Below are 21,918 nucleotides of genomic sequence, written 5' to 3'. Positions count from 1 at the left end.
AATTTCTCCCTATTCAGCCTCTGCCAAGTCCCCACTTGCCCAGCACTTGTCAATAGTGTCGGGGTTGTACTACTTTGTGTGATTTTCTGTGCTCTTTGCTTTACAGCCCACACTGCTGGAAATTAACAATGCAATGAAATTTCATTAGGAGCCCTTGGCCTAGCTGCCTGCAGTCACAAGGCAAAGAAATGCACCACCCTGTTTCCCTCAGAGATTTAGTTTAACTTCATCTTTCTGTTTTGGTTTTAAATTGAGTTTGAACATGACAGAAACAAACTCAAACACTACTAGGGAGAAAATGATAAATCCCTCTGTAAAAATTATTATCTGTGAAGTGCAGAGAAATAGCTAAGCTAAACATTTGTAATTTAGGAAGAACGATATTAAGACCTTTAAAAACTGTTGCTGGCTTTTGCTTGTTTTCTCACATGTAAGTAAAATATCTGTTTGCTAATCTCAAACAAGTGCTAAAAGCCCAAGCATTTGTCAGTTGCCCCAAAAAAATTTGTGCTTTTGCCACTTTGCATCAATGGTATGGTGATCTTCTGCATCATTTTCTGCCAATTTTTTTTAAAAGCCCGTACAAGTGTTATTTTTGCAGTCAAGGCCTTAAGTCCCTAGGAGTCTTAGCAAGGCTTCATTGGTGTGCAGATTTATTTCTACTGAGCAGCCAGAAGTATTTCAGCAAGGAAAAGATGCTGAAGAGAAATGCAGTAGCTATAGATAGTAAAGGCAGACGCTGTGGAGTACTGACTGAGGGCTAGAAAGTTACAGAAATTGTGATATTTAATGCTCATCACTAGTTCAGAGATGGTATATCTTTTCCTCCTACCTTGATAATATTTTACTTGGTCAAGGTCTGATGGTAACAAGCAACAAACTCCATAGTACATCATATATTTTGTCTTCTTCAGGAGAAGCACATGGAAAAAGTGTGAACATCACATTTACATGTTGAAATAAGTCCTGCTTCCATGAAGTGCACCATAGAAGGGATTAATTGTGTGAGTTTCACATGTGATATGAGCTCCTTTAGAAGCAAAAACACAGAGTAGTTTAGACAGGACCATGGAAATACAATTGTCCAGCTTGCCCAGAAACTAACCCCAGTTGGTCCTCATAGGGAGTGACACAGGCTAGAAAATGATTAGTGGAGACAATGGCTCTGCTATCCTGATTATCTCACTTTATTCTTCTCTACCACCCTGCAACCACTGGGCAATCTGTTTTGTAGCAAACAATATTTGAGATCTCATTGTCTTTGGGGAACTTCCTTTTCATGTTTTATTACTTCTCAAGCTACTTGTTTTGGGTGGTCTGGGCATGTGCAGCAGTATAGCAGAGCTACAAGATGCTTAAAGTATATTCCAACATTTTCCATGCTGTTCTGTGACAGATGTTTTGTCCAGTCATATTAACCTATTATCTTGAAAATAAGTTCCTATTAGAGAAAATGCAGACCTCATTTCCCCCCCTCTTACTTCAAAAATCTGTTCTAGTATGCTATTGGGGTCAGAGTAGTGAAGCAGCCGTAGCATGCAGTAATTTTTACCCCTTCCATAAAGGTATTATCTTTCTGTTTGCAGTCATATAATATTTTCCAAATTGAAAATGTATTAAAAATCCTTACTACCCAGCTTGTGACTCAATCTGTTTTTGTTTCTTGCTGTTCTGAGATTAAGTGTATCTGGTTCACTTTACTGTGGTCACTGGGTGTTTCTTTCTTTCCCAGAAGCTGTTATTTAGAGATTCTCAGTTCCAGGAGCAATCATGCTTTTGACCTCATGTTCAACATTGTTGGTGCTACTGAAAAAAATATGAGGTTTTACTTTGTGGGCTATAAAACCAGTGTTTTTGATCTCCCTGTCAGATTCCTTGCCTACCACATGATGATCCCATTTTTTCTTTAATTAATATCTAATACAAAATAATGTATCTGATACTGAAATTTACTGGTGGCAATGCTGGGAAGTGCTTTAAATGTAGAAAAGGGCCAGAACACCACTCAGAGGACAATGTTTTCCCTTGAAAATAGAATCATCATGAATTAGATGAAATTCAGAAATACAGAGAGAAAGGAAATTCACATGAGGAGGGATTTGCCGGTAGCCAGCTCTCCTGGGGATTCACCAGACTTCTGTCAAGAATGGGGACTTTGATATTGTCAACATAACAGAAATTCAGCCCAGCTTGAAGTCTTCTATCTTGTCCCTTTAAAATGTAGGCTTCCTTAACAAATAACATCTTGGACAATAACAAAGAAATAATGTATTTTTTTCCATGATAATATAAACCCACTTATCTCTTAATTTAATTTATTAATGTCTTGTTGGTGTCTTTGCAATAGATTTTTGCCATTCCAAACATTTGAAAAACAGAAAGAAAATTATATTATCTAGGTTTTAGTTTTCTTTAAATGTTATCTCTGAAGGCACATGTATTTGCTTGAAAATAATTGCAAAATGGCATAACTCTGATTTAAACCTGTGTCACCTGAATTGCAGTGATAGGAGCACTTAAGTTGCTGGTAAACTTCAGCCTAGAAATGCTCTGGCCTTTTCAGTTCTTAAAACATATTTCATAAACAGCATTTCCCTTCTAGCCTGCAGCAACAGGATTTGATATTTTTATACTGCCCCACACATACATCACATAATACTGCCAGATTCTTTATGAATAACTGATACAATTGACTTCTGAGATAAAAAGAAATTTATGTGGGAGAATCCACAGAATCAAACAAAGTTGTGATTGTATTCCAAAGCTGAACCAAGAAAGGGAGGAAATAGATCTTTGCTGAGGATGAGCATTCCTTCAGGAAAGTGAGTGTAAGAGAAGCCACTGCATCAATACTGGTGAGAAGCAAGGGCATTCCAAATTTATCCCACACCTTGGCAGCGTGGCAGATCAATGTATCACAGAGAATGCAGGAAAATACAGAGCAGACATCAAGGAGGTCACAGCAGGTAAGTAGCATTCTCCAACTTGGCAAGAAGTCTTCTGCCCCTAGGAAGGACTGAGTCCTTATTTTTGGAGTAGAGTTTCACTACTGGAGTATTAAACTTAGCAGTGTCACTCTATACTACAAGAGCTCATTCTACATTTTTGTGGGAATTCAAAAAAATGGGAAACAGAAACAGCAGCCTTCGGACAGTGGTGCAAGTGTAGCACACAAGAAATCAGACAGGAGAGCAGCCGTTTGAACATTAAGAATATTTCAGATCTTATTGCAGCTATGATGAAAAAGAAAAGGCTTTTGTTGGCATCCAGAAGACTTTATGGCTCTGCCTGCAACTCTTGCCTTTTACCACTGTATGCCTGAACGTGTCAGGATGAATGCAATTTTCTTGTTTGCTTGATGATGGAAGGGTTTCAAATTATCCAGAAAACAGCTTTTGTTGAGTAATTTAATTTTCCCACTGGAACATGGTGTGATTCTAAAAAACTTATCTTCCTGATGAGGACAAACTCTGAGATCCCACAGTTCCAGAGGGAGGATCAGTAAGGCTGGGGTAATCTGTATCTAGGGAGTGGTGTGCTGTGCCTCCAGTTTGAAGGGTAGAGAAAGTCTACCTAACTTTTCTCACTGCATATATTAAGAGCTCCTTGTTTTGTTTTATATCACTACTGTGGTTTGCAAGGAGTGACAGACACTGTGTGAACCCCCACTACTTAGTATTTCAACTACAGAACTGAACTTCAGCAGAGATAAATAAGAATACTTCAAAAACTATAGCAACTTGTTGTTCTTGTGTTAATAGAAGAAAACTGAACAAAGGAAGGAATAACACAGGAAAGATTAAGTGACTCCTTATCTCATAGCACAGTGACATTTTCCTATCCTTCTTAGAATTCATGGCCAGCTCTAGGAGTTGGGTTAGTAAACTTATATATTAAAATTCCAACTACTTGCTGAACTTTAAAATATTTTCCCTAATGCCCATTAGATTGAAAAGAAATCTTCATTATTCCTCTATTTGTGAATGGCTTCCTTCTGTCAATGTTATTTTGTGAGGCAGCAGTGGCTGAGGCATTGCTTTACCTTTATTTATGATGGTTGGAAATACAGAGTTATACATACTACAAAGCAAGCAATAATTTATGACAAGGTGTGCAGTATGCAAAATGTCATGTAGTTTGCAGAGATTAATGCACAAGCCAAGTGCAAATACATTAACTTAACCAACTATCTGGAAAGCAAGCTTAATGAAAGAGGGAAATGAATGCAAAATATGAAGAAAAAACCCCTATGAATTGACTCATCTCTGAGTCAAGTACACATGTATGTGGCAGGGACAGTTGTGTAAATCAGAACAGGCCAGTTATGCCTGACAATCAAAAACAGCACAGGAGTCTGAGTTCAGCAAATCTTAGTCTGTTCCTGTGTTAGGGGTGTCACACATCTAAGTATAGCATTTCAAACTGTGTTTCTACCACATTTTAAATCAAATGTCCATGTCTCATCCTGCTAAGTCCCATTTCTGCAATATGGATTAGTAGAAAAGGTAAAGCGACTCAGTGTCTTTGAGTCTGGGCATTCATTCCTAAGGAATGCTGCATGTTGTGAGCTTTGGGAAAGGCATCCTTATCCCGTCAGGCACACATGTAAAACCATGACCAGAAATTTTATCAGTACCTATCTGTGGTCCATCCCTAAGTCAGCTTTAAAAGACTGTAGGTTACACTCTTGGTTACACTCTAAAGCTGCTGTGCCAACACCAGAATTTACACTGTAAAACTGTTGACCTTCAAGTCACGTGTTTTCTCTGAAGTCTTCTGTGTTGACACTGCTTGCCTTACTGTTTGCTGTGATTGGCACACATGAATTGCAGCCTGTGCAGACACCAGTAGTAACCTTAGGCTTAATGGAGGCCATCAGAATCCCAAAAAATTCCACCACCAGAAACATAGACCTGCCATCTTACTGTCTCTTCCTATAGCATCTGACACTTTTTCACTTCAAGACTTCTACCTTCAAGTGCTACATCTCGTTGGGCTGCAGAAGAAGCTAGTCTGTATATTCTTGTGGCTGCAGGCCCACAACATGCAGACTTTTATGTGAGAGCAGCAAAGACGTGACAGAAAGTGGCTTGAAGACATAGGTTTAGAGGGAAGCATCCATTCTGGTTGATCCCCTCCTTCTGTTCCAGAAGCTGTGGCAGTCCTGTCCTGTGCACACGGCAGGCTCTTCTGCTGAGGCTTCTGAAGCTCATTCCAAACTGCCATGGGTGATAAAGATTACTAGCTATGTATTTATTCCTGCAGAGTGGGTTACACTGTGAAATTTAAGAGCCCCTCAATATATAGAAGTCCAACTAGATGATTGAATGGGCCTTTCTAGTACCATGAGTTTCTGTCTGTGTATATATATATATATATATATAAAACCATTAGGATCCTGCTTTCTGTCGGCTGCACCATTAAATTTATGGGACTTGGCAGTATGCAGAGGTAGCTGCCATTCTGTGAGACAGAACATATGCTGCCTGCTACACTGAAATGCACACTACATTGTTCTGAAAGTGCTGGTAGTTCATATGAGTCTAAAATAACTCATTTGTTGAAAATATACCGTGATTTTAGGGGCAAGGAAAAATATAATGCAGTCTTGTTTGACTTCTCTCCGTTTGAATTTGGAACAAAAATCATCAAACTGTAACTGGAAGAAGTGATGAGAATTCAAGAAAGGATTCCTTACTGGGTCTTTGCCTATAGTTTTATTTCCACAGTTTCTATTTAGAATGAAATCTTATACTTAGCCATTCAAATACAGGCTCTCTTGTCAGACAATATTCTCAAAAACCGCTTATGGAAAAGACTGTCACAATGTCTGTGATAAAATTAAGATGTTCTTAACTTGCATATGAAAAAATAAAAGTATTAAATCTCACTAATCACTTAGACAGTGATTGTTCATGTTTCAGGAAAGAATACAATTTTAAAATTTTGTATGCATAATTAAAAAAAAACAGCAAGAAATAGTTTTCTATCTTAATTCTTTATTTCAACTGACAATAGCTAGAACTTATGACAACAGGAACTATTTTCCCTGTAACTAGCAGAAAAGTAAGTGCTATATATGGAATAGGAGTGTATTATACACTGGAAATTCTATCTTTTTAGCAAAACATACCTTGGAAACCATTAACTAAAATGAAGTATTTCTTAGTCACTAAGTATGTGTGTGGTATTCTTTTTAAGTATCTTATTCACAATTTCCCTAGATAATTTCTTGGTTAATATGATAAAGAAAAAAAAGAAGATATTCTAGTTCCTTTTTTATCCTTTCATAGCACATGTCTATAGCATGCATTGAAAAACACATGAAAAAAAGCCATGTCTTCTGTTCTGTCTTTGCTTTGGGGACTTAGAGGGCATTTGTAAGGAACAATAGTAGCTGCTAAATTGGCTTGCATGTGGATGAACCAGAGTCACCTTGGCTAATGTCAAACACTGGTTCTGAAGTTTATAACCAGCCCCTTTTTGGACTCAATATTCAAGGAAGTCCCTTCAGTCAAAGTAATTTATGAATTATTTTTCTCTCCTCACCAATTAAAGAATTCTATATATCCTGCATTCACAGCTGTCACTAAGTTAATATATCTCAAAAGTTTTTGTGCATATTAGAAAAAAAGGTCATATTCCTCTTAAATGCACTCTGAAGGCTACCTTTTGTAGGCTACCTCACTGTTAGAAAATTAATTAATTGGCTTTTTCCTAACAATGCATTCTCTCATGCCTTTTATTGTGTACACTGACTGTTTCAATTGTATCTAATCATAATTTTCAAGCATTGTTCAAGCCACAAGGGAGAAACTGTACTGACAATAGCACTAAGTGTTTGCTTCTGGCAATCTGGAGAGATTTGATGGTTCATTTCTTTTCCCCACAGTAACCTCATGATATCCATGCTGCCTGATAGTTCTATAAAGAAGAACATCAAAAAATACCTCCTCTTAAACTTCAAGTTGAGCCTGTTTACCTCATTATTTCCTTTTGCATCCTTCTCCTTGGAGTAACTCTTAACCTGTCTTTAAACTCCTTTTGGTTATTGTTGTATATATTTAGGATGCAGAAGGCTCTTTGAAGAACCTGGGAATGATATATAAAGGGACTTGAGCCATATATATTTATGGATGAAAATCCATGACATATCTTTTATTAATTTATGCCTATTGATGTTCTGTTTGTTCAATTTTGTCAAACAAACATGGTACACTGAATCCTGCCATTTTTAATTATGCTGCATCCTTACACTTACTGTGCTTTTCCTTCAGGTTTGGGTCTGGGGCTCTCCCAGAAGAGGCTCTCTGCTCAGCTGGGGATGCTGTGCTCCTGTCTTAGGAGGCAGTGGTGGTGGAGCAGCTGGGGCTAGGCTGCTTTGTGTAGAACACTGAAGGTGACACTGGGCTGTAGGCAGGGCAGAAGGAGGAGGAAGGAGGCTCAAATGGGGAGAAGGACTCAAAGGGAGGAATGGGGACTCACTCTGAAGTGAGACACTCCTCCAGTGTCTTGCTCCAAATCATAGTGATGGAACCACTCAGCCCTCTTGGGGAGGACAAACCCTACTGTAACCACTTGGGCAAGGTTTGCTGAAGGGACCCCATCCTATTTTGTCTGGATGGCTTTCAGTTTTCCTAGTGGCTTATAAACACCCAAAAGCCCTATATTCATCCTCAGGGGATGTTTCCTTAGCTCTCCCCTGGCACACAGGTGAGTTAGGGTGAAGAGAGCCATCTGGATCAAATAGCTACTCTTCATAATCAGGCTACAGGGACATACTAATGGACCCAGCTATGTATGAGATCTGTATCTGCATTAATGAGTTAAGACAGTGCTTAACAGGTACAATTTGAAGACCCATTAGGCATTTCTACTTGGTAAATTTTGGAACAGCCTCTGGGTTTGATTATATAGTTACACTTTTTGCTTTTGATATCCATTTGCTTCTTGCAAGATTTGTGATATCAGATGCCATTCACAGAGGTGACATTAACAATGAGGAAAAATACTAGTTTCTTTTATCTTCTACTAAGTAAATGCATTGTGATTTTTCCAAATTTAATGGACCAATAAATGATATAGCTAAGCTAGTTCTGCTAATTTTCTGATGTATAAATTTTTGATCTTATTATGTTTAACTATATCCATTATAAAGTGAATCATCATCTGCAGTTGCATCTTTGCACTCTAGACCTGTATAGTATTTATTCCACAATCTGTGGTTCATGTGAATTTTGGTATATAGCTATCCACCAGTTCCTTCTGCTTCTTGAGGAATAATAGTGAAAAATACTGGAAGAGAACTTTTATTTCAATTATCTCTCTTTTGTCTGCTAAGAAAAAGGAAAACTGCTTCAGGTAAATATTTTATTACTTGTTCCTTTAATTCCTGTAAAATCAGTCTATGAGAGAGAACTGTATACCTCAGTCCTCTTTGTTTCTGTTCAAATATATCCAGGGTACTAATACCGTCTCTATTCCTTCCACTTAGGTTCAGAACTTTTCTTTCATGTCATTTATCTTATAGCCAGAAATTGAGCCATATTCCTTTATTATTTTGAATTGTTCTCAGATTGATTTTGAGGGGATTGAAATATCCTATAAAGCAGCATCCACATGAAAAGGAAATTTTATGAATGACATTTCCTAGTTTTACTGCTCTTGTTTCTTCTTCCTCTCTCTTAGACTATCAGTGGTTCTTCTGACATGATAAAAGGTGCCAACAGATACCCCACTGTGGATAGGGCTCTGCATAAATAACTGAGCTGTATGTGAAATATCCCCGCTCTTCCTTTCATCATCCTTCTTCCCTCCAAACAAAAAAACTATGGAGCAAAACATAGGAAATGCTGGGAGTTATGTTTTTGAAAGACAGTAGAGATAATAGAGGGAACTAGGTTTTCTATATGGATGAGGCATAAGGTGTATAGGAAGGGGGTGACCTTCCCTACAATCTCCAAATTTGAGAAAGAAAGTCAGAGCCAGAGGGGAGAAATCTTAATCTCAGAAGATCCCCTGGGAAAGATATTTTGTGTTTATCCTGCACTAGCAGGTGGTAAAGCGTGTTAATTCACCACTCGTTTGCCACAATATTCTTTCCTCCTTTCGGACTGAAGCCAGCTCTGCAACTAGCTAAAAATCTGCACCCTTTCAACGACACTGAAACACAAATAATGGAGGTTCTGCTATTTTCAAAAAGAGTTCACAGCCTGCAGAAAATCTATGATTTCAGTCTAATGTATATCTTTATATTTCTCTCTCCTTCCAAATCTTACAGACACCACTGCAAAATCTTTCTTGCTCAAAAAGAAATCAGGCAGTCATAAATAAGAACACAGAGTTTGAGTCAAGTAGGTGTCAGGACATCTGGCTTCTTACATGTTTTATAATATTTTATGGTACAATGTTCTTTCATGTAATGGTGCAAAGAACTGCTTGTGACATGACTTTTGAAAGCTGTGATGTTCCACAGTGTATCACAATTACTGAAAAACTTCTGGCTAAATAATCAAGACCTTAGAATTCTTCATACCATGTCTCTTGTGTGATGGTTTATTTGGTAGTGTAAATCAGGAACAGAAATGGAAACCACTAAAATTACACTCTCACAAAGCTATTGGTGAGATGCCCCAGTCCTTTAATCATCTTTGTTGCCTTCTACTGCATGCAGGAGCTCCAAGTCTCTCTAGTCCTGAGGAGCCCAGAACTGGACACAGAACTCCAGATGGGCCTCACCAGGGCTGAGGAGAGGGGCAGGATCATTTCCCTCGACCTGCTGTCAATGCGGTTCCAAATGCACCCCAGGATCCCATTGGCCTTCTTGGCCACTGCTGGCCATGGACAGCTTGTTTTCCACCAGGACCCCCAGGTCCTTCTCCACAGAGCTGCTTTCCAAGAGCTCAGCCTCCAGCCTGTGCTGGTGCAGGGGGTTATTCCTCCCCCAGGAGCAGAACCCCGCACCTTCTTTTGTTCAATTTCAGACAGTTCTTCTTTGTCCATGGGTCATAAGCAATACTGTTTATCAGACATACTTTTTTAGATGCAGTGGTGGCAGCCTATGTTGAAGAGCCCATTTCTCACTCACAGACTACTTGGAATAAAGCTTATTTCAAAAAGAAAAGCCTGGATTGCAGCATGGTGCATGGGCTGCATACCCAGTAACACACACATCAATTGAGTGGTAATCCGTCCTTTTAGAAAACACAGGGTCTTATGCATTAATCACAGTTGAGTGAAAGATGTACTATTGGATTTTACTAATCAGAGGTGGTTTGTTTCTCAGATTATTCAGCAATTGTAACAGCCTTCTAGCAAAAATTTAGGTACTTAGAAAGGTATACTGTGTAACCCAGGTTTGTCATTGTACTGTGTGGAAGAGAAGAGAAAAAGAGAAGAGAAGAGAAGAGAAGAGAAGAGAAGAGAAGAGAAGAGAAGAGAAGAGAAGAGAAAGAGAAGAGAAGAGAAGAGAAGAGAAGAGAAGAGAAGAGAAGAGAAGAGAAGAGAAGAGAAGAGGGCAGAGCAAGGGGAGGAAAAGAAAGGAGAAAGGATACTTGGTCAGCTATTTTTTCAGTCATTTTCTCAGATCCAGCTCTAACTTAAAAAGAAGGGAACATTCACAAAAATGGGACTTTCATTTATGGGCACAAAGCTGAATTGGGATGACTGAAATTCAGTCCTTATTCTTTCTGGAAAATAGTTACATTTGACATAGTCCAATGAAAGGGACAGTGATGTAAGGACAGATGGGTATGAAGGCTGTGAAAGAGCTGGTGGGTGGGTAGAGCAGATGGAGGGCTTCAGCAAAAAGTGTCACTGGGAAATGTCACTGATGGGTAGGGTTAGAGTGGAAACAAAATGTGCACAAAAACCAAACATGTGGGGTTTTGTGGCTTTGTCATCCAGTTTCCAGCTGATAAATTATATTTTGCACTCCTGCCAATCTCACTGTCCTGCCAAGGCCATTGTGGTCCAAAGTAAGTGTATGCAAATAAGTACTATATAGTCTCTCTGATTCACACTCAGCTCACTGTCAGGATTGGGACTGATTAACCATTGCCACAGACTTTTCTCTGAAATCACAGAATATTCTGATTTTGAAGGGACCTGAAATGATCATCAAGTCCAACTCTTAGGTGAATGGCCCATATGGGGATTAAACCCAAAATTCAAAAAACCCTCAGTTGGTTTTTAGCAGCATGCTTTAATCAACTGATCTAATCTCAGTGGCTAAATGTTAAACTCCCAGACTCCAAATGAGAACAAAACAGGAGGAGCAGCTTGGGGAGCTGAGGTATTTTAGCTTGGAGAAAAGGAGGCTCAGGGATGACCTTATCACTTTACAACTACCTGAAGGAGGTGGTAGCTATGTGGAGGTCAGTCTCTTTTCTCAAATAGTAAGTGGTAGAGCAAGAGGAAATGACTTCAAGTAGCATGAGGAGAGGTTCAGAATAGCTATTAGGAAAAAAACTCTTCGCTGAAAGTGTGCTCAGGCGTTGGAACAGGCTTCTGAGGAAGTGGTTGAGTCATTATCCCTGGGGATATTGAAAAATGGAGCACGTAAGGACATAGTTTAGAGGTGTACTCGGCAGAGCTGCATAAATGGTTGGACTTGATGATCTTAAATGAGTCTATGATCAAAATGATTCCATGAATGTGCCATCCCAGCACCTGTCAAGTAGGCTTGGAAATGAGAGTGAAGCCCTTGTGTGGGCTGAAGACTGTAACCCTCTGTGCTTCCTTGGAAGCCACAGTGAAGCCAAAAAGCAGATGGGCAGTGAAAACCCACTGCCCGTTCCTCTGTGATCTGGCTCTGCAGGAACGAAACCATTTGAGGAGCATGGCAGCCTTTGTGCTGGCACCATCTTTGTACTGTGCTGTGTGCCGAGGTGCAGCCAAATGGGCACAAACATTGCCAGCCTGCAAAGAGCTGCTCTGAAAGGGAACCTCCGACTTACTTCTCTAAAGACATCTGTTCTCTTTCTGCTGGGAAGAACAGCCTTTTCTATATTTAATAGCAATGCATAGGGAAAATGTAGCTGTGGTGAAGACATTAAGGGAGAGAGGAAGGAAGTGTGGAAGGAAGTGCGGAAGGAAGGAAGGAAGGAAGTACGGAAGGAAGTGCAGAAGGAAGTGCGGAAGTGCAGAAGGAAGGAAGTGCGGAAGGAAGGAAGTGCGGAAGTGTGGAAGTGTGGAAGGAAGGAAGTAAGTACGGAAGGAAGGAAGTGCGGAAGGAAGTGCGGAAGGAAGTGTGGAAGGAACTGTGGAAGTGCGGAAGGAAGTGTGGAAGTGCGGAAGTGCGGAAGTGCGGAAGTGCGGAAGGAAGGGAGGAAGGGAGGAAGGAAGGGAGGAAGGGAGGAAGGAAAGACGGACATTTGCAATGGAAAATCATTAGATCTGTTAGACCTTTTCAGCGAGCAGGTAAATTTCATGCTTTCAAACCTAATGTTAGAGGCTTTGCTTCATAAATAAGCCCCCCTTGCATAACCTGGTGCAGTTACTGCCTGAATTTATGCACATAATAAACCCAGGCTTTGCTTCAGATAATAAAATCTCTACATGGCACAAGGAATAATCCTAAGGTGGTGGCTAAGTCTGGTTTGTGGATGATCTGAGGGGAGGATTGGGAATGGCCCCCCAAAATGAGCAATTGGTTAATGGCCTGGGAAATTATTAATAGCCTGGGAAAGCAGAAAATCAAGCATTCTTCTGTGTTTGCCTCCAGGTGATGAAGCATTCAAAGTTAGGAACTATGTCAACACAAAACACTTGTGGCTTTCTATATATCTTGCCTTTCCCAAAAGTGGCTATATGACAGATGAAGCTGGGTAGTCTGAATTGATCTGTAGAGGTTATCTAGGCATTCTGGATGCCACAGTGTAACTTGACTTCCTTCCCCATACTGTAAATTGCAATCCCTAAATGTGCTGAGGAAGTACTTGAATATTATAAACAAAGAAGGTGAGACAATAAATGGAAAGAAGAGGTATAGCTGGGCTCAGCACTGCCATCAACAAATCCTGGCTGTGACTGGAAGTGCCTATAAGGTCTAAAAACCAAATTGTTCTTTAACAGATAGGAGAAAAAAAATCCCCTTCAACAGAGTTGAGGAGGAGATGAGAATAATTCTTAATTATAAGTTTGGTTCTTCATCTGATTACTAATACAGTTTAATTTAACACATATTCTTAGGAAAAGCAAGTGAAAAATGCAACTGTGGTAAGGGATAAAAGATACTCCCTGGGCAAGCAACATCAGGAAAACAAAAGAAAAGAGTTGCTGATTATGAATTGGCAGGGCAAAGCTCAAATAAGTAATCAAAGTAAAAGGCAACCCTTGAAAAAACTAATGAAGTACAGAACATCTCTCTGAAAGCATAGTGGTGGTGTAAAGACACTATTCCTGGTACTCATGATACTCAAAAGTGAGCTCTTGGAGCTCTGGGGAGTGCCTGGCTGGGGAGTTCTGCCACAGAAGAAGTACAAACCTACTGATGCAGATGCAGTTAGAAATATTATGAGATATAACACCGCTTTGTCCCATACCTATTGTAGTGTTATTTTAGCAGACTGAATCCTATAGGTCACCTTAAAAGGAAGAAAGCCCTCCAAAATACTAAACAAAACAACCCAACAAAAAACCAACCACCAAACAAAGGATTTCTGCATAGGAAAGTGTCTGTAAAATGATAAATTCACTGTGAGTTTATTACTCTTTGTGAGTCTTGCAAACTGAGCTACTGAACATGGGGCAATTTACATCACCCACCTTTGCAAAATGCAAGAGTACGTGAGCAGTGCATGGAGACCATGCATAGAACCAACAGAATTCATTCTTCCAGTACATTCATTTCAGAAGGCCATGCATTTTTATTGCGAAGTTGATGCATTAGCTTTCCATAATGCAAATGGAAGTGGATGTGTCAAGGAACACAACTGTATTTTACCAGTAGTTAGGAGATCGGAATTACTAATAGGCTTATATCCCAGGACAGATTTACTCTGTTTAATTTTGTCTGTTGCAAAGGAGAGGTTAAATCTAGATACATTATTAAGCAGATAAAGCAACTTTTTATACAGTGCTTAGAAGAGCAGCATCTGTTCCTGGGAGATTTGTCATCCTGCATAGACAAGCCACATGTTTATCAAACAGCTCCTGGAGCAGTCTTATTAGCTAGAGGTGTTATTTATTTATTTATGTATTCATTAATTTATTCATTTATAATAGCAGATCTGAATAGGAAGACAGTTTTCAGTCATTCCAAACTCAAACACTTTATTTTTTTCTTCTTTTCTTGCCGAAGGTATTTTTCCCTCCGTTTTTTGTGTGTTTTTTTTTTTTCTTTTTTTTTTTTTTTTTTTTTGTTTTGTTTTGTTTTGTTTTGTTTTGTTTTGTTTTTCACGGTGGTAAGGAGAGGGGAGAAAGATGCAGAAAAAGAGATGAGAAGCAAACTCAACAAGAGCCCTGTAGTTAGAATTGTTTCCTGGGCTCAGCTTCTCCCTGAATGTGAAGGTACTCAGAACATGCCTTTTACACAGGAGAATGAAAAAGTTGAGCACCTGGCTCTGAGGTAACATCACTTACAAAAAATATTACACCTGATCTGAAGATGAATCAAAATTAAGTCTTTTCTGTGCCGTCACAATGAATTAATATGCCCATATAGCTAAATCAAACTTTGTGGCAGAAAGCAGGGAGCTGCCACCAGGACAAAGTCCTGGAAGTTGGAAGAAAGGGCAGGATATTGCCACCATGTGCTGTGACTACCTGGGTAATGGCTCTATAATGCACAGTTTTCTCTATGGTCTTCTCAAGTGCATAGCACAGTTGTAGATATTTGAAGCATTTTTTTCCCTTTTCAACATATTTGTTCCCCAGATAACAACAATTAGTTTGTTGAGCTTGATCTTTTCTGTGGCAAAATTAATTTTTATCTGTTTTTCAGACCTGAGCTGTTCATAAACTTAGAGGTCAAATTTGCTGCTCATACAGAGGACTGTTATTTCTGAGCACACAAAATATTTCCCATCTTCACACTGGCACTCAGGCACTGAGGAGAGACAGCTTTAGTTTAGCCTATCCTCCTCTTCTTATCTCTTTCAGGCTTATTAACTATTCCACAGCAGACACAAGGAGTGTTTCTATATTTCTGAGTGTTTCCACAAAGCTGAAAGATGAACATTAATAGTGGCTTCATAAAATTCATGTCAGATTGTTGCTATGTTTTATTTGTCAGAGTTGCTGAGCTTGTGACATCCAGAGGGCTCAGAATATATCACAGTCTTCCCTGGGAGTGCAAAAAAAAAAAGCATTTGCCAAAACAGAGTGCCTGCTGTCTCCCCTGCCTGCACAGCCAACTTCTTTTTGATGCTGAGGGAGATGAAGACACATATCAAAGGGATGGACTGATGCCCTACAAGTTTATAAGGCTTGGGGCCAAAGATAAAAAAGCATCAGAAGGCACCAAGTTGTAAATAAACAAACACTATTGACATTGACTTTCAGCATACATTGAACTGTGTACGTCACTGTGTAATAAAGAATAGAAAAAACCAAAATGTAAATCAGTGTTGAAGCTACTGCGCTGTTTATAAAACATGTGCTTTGGAATATGCATATAAAGTATGAATTCATATACATAACAAAACCACATACCACGAATCCAGGCAATTTTGAAACATTCTGAGAGTAAATTTTATTTTTTAACAACAAAAATACATGTTTCTGATGGTAATACAGTTTCGATACTTAGGCTTCTGGGCATAAGGGTTGAAAATTGGAGCTGCAGTAGAGTTCTCAGAGATGTGTTTCCTAAAAACTAAGGTAACTTATCCAGGCTTGTGGCTCATAATAGGAAGTGTTACCTAGTGATTTGGCATGCATCTACATTTACATGGTTAGTTAGACCTCTAAAAGGCTTTTTGCTGTGGCAGTGTCCTGCATTTTTTTATGTGTGTGTTGAGTACTGAGAAACAAAGTCTTTTAAAACGCCTTACCACTTTTGAAAAGCACATCATTTGGCCTTCTTGCAAGAAGCATAGTACCTTCTTGTCATAGAATATTACAAAGTTATGACTTCATTATATTTTGTATCTAAACCAATTTAATCAGACACAAAACACAGAAGTCCTTTTGCTTCTGCCTTGTTTTATTACAGTGCTGTATACTGATAGTTTACAGCAGAGTCCTTGGTCCTTATTTCTACTCCATGTAGCCTACATTATTCATGTGCTGTGTCTTATTCATTAAAGTAGGACCCTTTGAAGTCTAGAGTGGCTCAGCTTCTCTGTGGACTTCTAATAATCCAAAAAAGTAAAAAATTATATGGAGCTCCTCTCCTAAAATATGAGGGGGATCATAGCACACGCAGAATGCCCAGGTTGCTATAAAACTGAAAATTTCATTTCTACAAACCTCAGGGACAAACTGCAAGGAGTAAATCCCATGACAGTATCCATTTAATGGTGTGTATTTCAAAGACTGCAAGACTGAAGTGAGAGAGGCACTTGGAGAGAGAGATGAGTGTGGAGAAATGGGAAGAACTTGGTAACATTAAATTAAATTACAAAAAACTTCAATATTAACTACTCTGCAATAGAACTATTTATTATTTGCATATCAATAGAACTATTTTTATTTGCATATCAAAGTCTCAAACTTGGAAATTAATGGCTTTTAGGAAGAAAGATGAATGGATAACAAGTTAGTGCATCCATGTCGACTCTGCATATACAAAGTTTATGTGAGATTTGTTTATTGTGTGTTTGGACTGATGATATATAGGGACAGGCAGAAGTTTGCATAGACATGGGCCCATCAAATGGGTCTTGACAGTTTTTTAGGTGAGCAGTTTTCTATCACATGGAAAGTCTACTCAGGAGACACTTCAGGCTTACAAAATATAAGCACAACCAATTTCTTTTGCCTTGAGACTGAGAAGCCTGTGGAATGATGGGGAGATCCTTCCTCCAGGAGCTGCCAGGCCCAGCCTTGGTGGCCGCTTTCAAGCAGCAAGAGCAGCCCCTGCTGCTGCCAGCCCTGCCAGCCCTGCCCATGCCCCCCACCAGGACCCCAACTTTTGTGAGCAGTGTGAGATACTTTGGTTTTCCAGGACTATTGCAAGCTAAAGAAAAAGGCCAGGTCCTCCATTTTGCTGCTCTTGCAGGGCAGCACTGCAAAGAACTGTTTTTGCTATATCCTGAGACTTAGATTACTAAGATGGAAGGAAATAAATTTCAAGTTGGCAAAAATATGGGAATACAACCTCTTTTTCTCTCTAAATTTTATGAGCTAGCTTGCCCAGAAGGACCAGTAATTTTTAACACCAAAGGAATGGCAGTGTAAGGCTGAAAGGATTTAAAAATGAAAATAGGGGAAGGAGGGGGTAGGGAGAGGGAAAAAATTACGTGATTCCAGAGCTGTTAAACTATTAACAAGAGAGGTGTTATTTTGTTATTCGCATCAGAGATTGTCTCTCTGTTAAATCCATCACAAGAAATTCTAGTAATTAACCCACACAGACACTTATGCATCTAATCAGATTTGAGATACTTGTGCTCTTGGCACAAATAATGTTTTCTAGTTACTTAAGACCAGTATAAATTGGCATTTAGCTGAAGCTAGCACCTACACTGAACACTGAACTTGTGCTTTTCAGTAAACTACCTCAGACTTTTTTTGATAGAAAAAAGCAGAGAGGTGAAAGAAAGCACTGGGAGATGCCAAAACTTTCAGAGAATCATAGAACCATTAAGACTGGAAAAGACCTCTGAGATCATTAAGTCCCTACTGGGACTTAAGCTGCTACCATGTTCACCATCAAACCTTGTCCCTGAGTGCCAATTCCTTTTTTTTTCTTTTTTGAACACTGCCAGATAACCACTGGAGATTTACTGAGGGAGTAAATCTGCTCAGACTGCTGAGCAGAGATCTTGTCCAGTGATCTTAAATGCATATTGAAAATAAGGACTTTTAAGCAGGTATTTTACCATGGTGCTTTAAGTGATAACTTCAACTGATTTGCTATCAATGACATATTGTGGCAATGTGGAATTGTGACACTAAAAACATCCTGGAGTCAGTAAGATAAGTTCAGTTTTTGAGATTCTGAAAACTAATTTTATTATGTAAGGCACTAAAAAGAAACTGGAATAAAACCTTGATATTTCTTTAAAAAGTTAACACAGTAAAAATAAACAATTGGTACAATATATTTGTACTACTGAACACAAATTCACTCTCAGAAATAGTGCAAAAAGCAAAGGTTTTCTTTTCCTCCAGAGCTAGGAGTTGGTGAAAAAAAATTATATTCCTATGAATAAATTCTGCTTAGGTCATACTTATTTTGATGGAATTGATCCTTTTATCAAAGATCCAAGATCATCTAATAAAGGATTTTTTTTCAAAGTAAAAATGTAGCTAAAGTTATTACCACAGGTCTTAGTCCAGTATTTTTACCTAAAATGTCTGACATTTAGAATGAAAATATATATTATTTTGAATGAAACAATATATTATTTTCACATGCAAGAAATCTATCTCTAGTAATTTCTGGAAGCAGTAAAAGAAATTATCATACAAGATTTCTCATAAAACTTAGATTAACTGGTCTGAGAACCAAAAGCTACTGTGTCACCTTGAAGCCTGACTGCATGGCATGAATTACGTGCTAAAAATCATCAGTGTGTCCCAAAGCAACAACTTAGTCTCAACAAGTCATAAAAGAATGTGTATTGCTGATTGATTGTCAGTTTTTGTCTTCACAGGAAAACATTCATCAAGCAGGAGGGCCAGATGACTAGGCTCAGATTAGACACTGTGGAAATCACTGCTCTCATGAATTAGAGGAAGTGAACCTCTGAATATCAGTTATAGGCTTTTAGAACAGAGGTGGCACAGTCTTTTACACTGAGCTTCCTGTAGTCACCAAGAAATGCTTTCCTTCTTCAATGCACACAGATTTTCAAGCAGAAGCTGCACTATTACCAAGTAATTTACATATAAATTAATCCATATTAGACCATATAAATCACTCACTCCTTCCCAGGAGTGATCACCATCCAGTTGATCTGATTGCCTAAGCCAACATATCTATCATAATAATTTGTTTTAAATCATTAGGTAGACACTCCTGTTAATGGACCTTGTGTTACAGTTCTACTGGAGACAGACCTAAGTAACAAAGTCCAGCTCTGAAATTCAAGTTTCCAGTTATTTGGCACAATCAAGAGTGGTATTCAAATGTGTGATACTGCTTCAGACTGCGCAAACAAGGTCTGATGCACAGGAACACCAGGGAAAGTCAGGACCTGGCTGCCTCCAACACAGACTCTAGGTGAAGGTTGTGGTGCTAAATGTTCCTCTCACACATCATCAGTCAGTCTTCACTGCTTCCAACTTTTTCTTTAGCAACAACTGCCTCTAATTTCTGCTAAAGAAACTGCTCGATTAATGCCTTGGTGGTAGCAATTTAATTTTCCTGGCATACATTTATTTTTTCTGAAGTGACCCTGTTAAGTTTAAGAAGTAAAGCTGTTTTGAGAGAACAGAAATTGCTGCATACTAGATCTATGAACCTGATAATTCCCAAACTCACCCAGCTTCCTCTGGAGTTACATGTTGGTTTCTACCACAGAAGACAGTACTTTAGAATTAAAAAAAACAACCAACCAACCAACCAACCAACCAATCCAGCCAAAATCAGTCTTGACTAATTTACTGCAGCAGATGTGTGGAAGATGGATAAGATGCATAGAATTAAGGAGTTTTTTTGTTTTTTTGTTTTTTTTTTTTTTTTTTAAATCTCTGGAGTCAAGTTAAAATGGAATACTGTCATTAAAAGGTTATCTGGTGTAACAACCTAGCCAGCAAAAGGCAGAAGGAGAAGGCTGTATTATTCTGTGAATTGTTTTATGAAGTATCTCTGATACAGACAATCAGTGACCTAAATCCTTCACAAGGAGAGATTTACAAGAACTTGTCTATAGAGGCAAAGTGTTTCCACTGACTTCAGGCAGCCCTGGGATCAGGGCTTAGCAGAATTGCTCATAAATATAGCTTACAGCTACAAAATGCCACAACTGGGAGCCTTCAATAGGAAACTATGTGTAAACATGCCTATGGAAACAGTCTTCACATACTGATCATGAAATGGATGGGGTTTAATAGCTTCACAGATCTGTGTGTTGGACTCTGTAAAGTTACTTTCCTTTATTAGCTCACACCATTTTATTTATGCCCATAGAATTTTCCTACCAGTAATTTTTTTGTTCAGGGTTATTTGAAAGTCTCCCACTTGGACAATCGCAACCTGTGAAACTTCTGTATGGATCAAAAATGAGTGTAATTCTCCGCCTGACAGTATCTTCTTAAAGGGCTACATTTTTGTTGTTTCTTTTTTTTTTTTTTTTTTTTTTTTTTTTTTTTTTTTTTTTTTCCTTTTTCTTTTAATGAATGATAAGCATTACAAGATGGATCAGGTAGAATTTAAATATCCCAAGCTGTTAAATACCAAACACTTGAGGAATACTTAATTAAGCAGCAGTATGCAGCAGGCGGTCAGACTCTGAGTGGCTATCGCATTGCTGGGATGGTATCATGCTGGAAAAGCCCATCTGATTACCTTTATTAACCATCTCAGAACGGTAGTAATTAACTATTGCAGAAATTTACTGTCTAAAAAGCACATTGTTATCAATTAAATTAATGCAAGTTTTCACAACACTGCACTTAATGGGCATTACTGCCACACACAAAGCAGTACTGTCATATCATTTCGCAGCCCATTTGAGTTCAGGTAATATCAAAGCTGTTACATAATACAAATTTTAAGCAGGATTCAGCTGGATAAGTAAGTGGAGTAGAGATTGCTGCTACCTGTGTGGTGCTGGCAATCTGTGACTAGCATCCTTTGATAAATGAAAATGGTGAATTTTAAGGCTGGTCTTCAGAGACTGCAGCTACATCCATTCTGTGAAGATGTATTCTGACTGCATGACTGTACTTTGACATTAACTGCCAAAACTTCAGCCACTGTGGATTTGATGTGGCTACGCATATCATTACAGCAAGAAATTAATTCAAGGATCATCATGTCAGGGCAGCTTAGTGACAGGGGCCTGGTGTACTGCCGAAAGTACTGAGCTTCTTGTCTGAGCAAGGTAAACTATCAGACCCCTACAATTAATGGTCACTTTAGTCATTGCGCCCTCCATCACATGTTGCTGCTCCTAACCCCATGTGTTCAACAAGGGATAAATAGCTTTCTATGTAAGTAAATCCTCAGTAGAAGCAATGAAAGATGCATGCTAATGTATCCCAGCTGCTGATTAAACATGTCAAAACCTTAAATTGCCTTTCTTCTTTCAGCTTGATGTGTGATCCTTTTCACTTCTTGCCCCAAGCTGCTGGGAATTTGTGCGCCACAAACCAACGACTACATGTACCTCATGGATCATTGCTGGGCAAAGCAACATCTCCATATACTTCATTTTGTCTTTCCAAAATCCATTATTATGCCAAGGAGTGAACTATTCCAGCCCCCTGAGCAGCTTCAAGGAGCCATCACCTTGTTTAAAATCTCTCTGACAGCAAATATGTCTTTTGTCTTCCCTTAGAAGGGAATAGTTACCCAAGCCACTCGTATTGAGCCCAGGGTCAGCAATGGGTTTCCTACACATAAAATGACATGACTTTGAAGCCCATTGTCTCACTGCCTCTGTGGGTCAGAAAGCAGGATTTTTATCCTTTCTGAAAAGAGAAGAATTGCAACTTGCTAGTACTTGTTTCTCAACTCTGGGATGGACAGAAACAGCAAATGTAGTGTTATGGTCCTAGCACAGCAAAAAAAGGAATTTGAGAAAGGATGTTGTGACAAATGCCAAAACCTGTGCTGTTGGAGTCAAAATTACTGAAACCAGT

Source organism: Vidua chalybeata, chromosome 6, assembly GCF_026979565.1.
Source record: "Vidua chalybeata isolate OUT-0048 chromosome 6, bVidCha1 merged haplotype, whole genome shotgun sequence".
Lineage (NCBI taxonomy): Eukaryota > Metazoa > Chordata > Aves > Passeriformes > Viduidae > Vidua > Vidua chalybeata.
Note: the sequence above shows the minus strand (reverse complement) of the source record.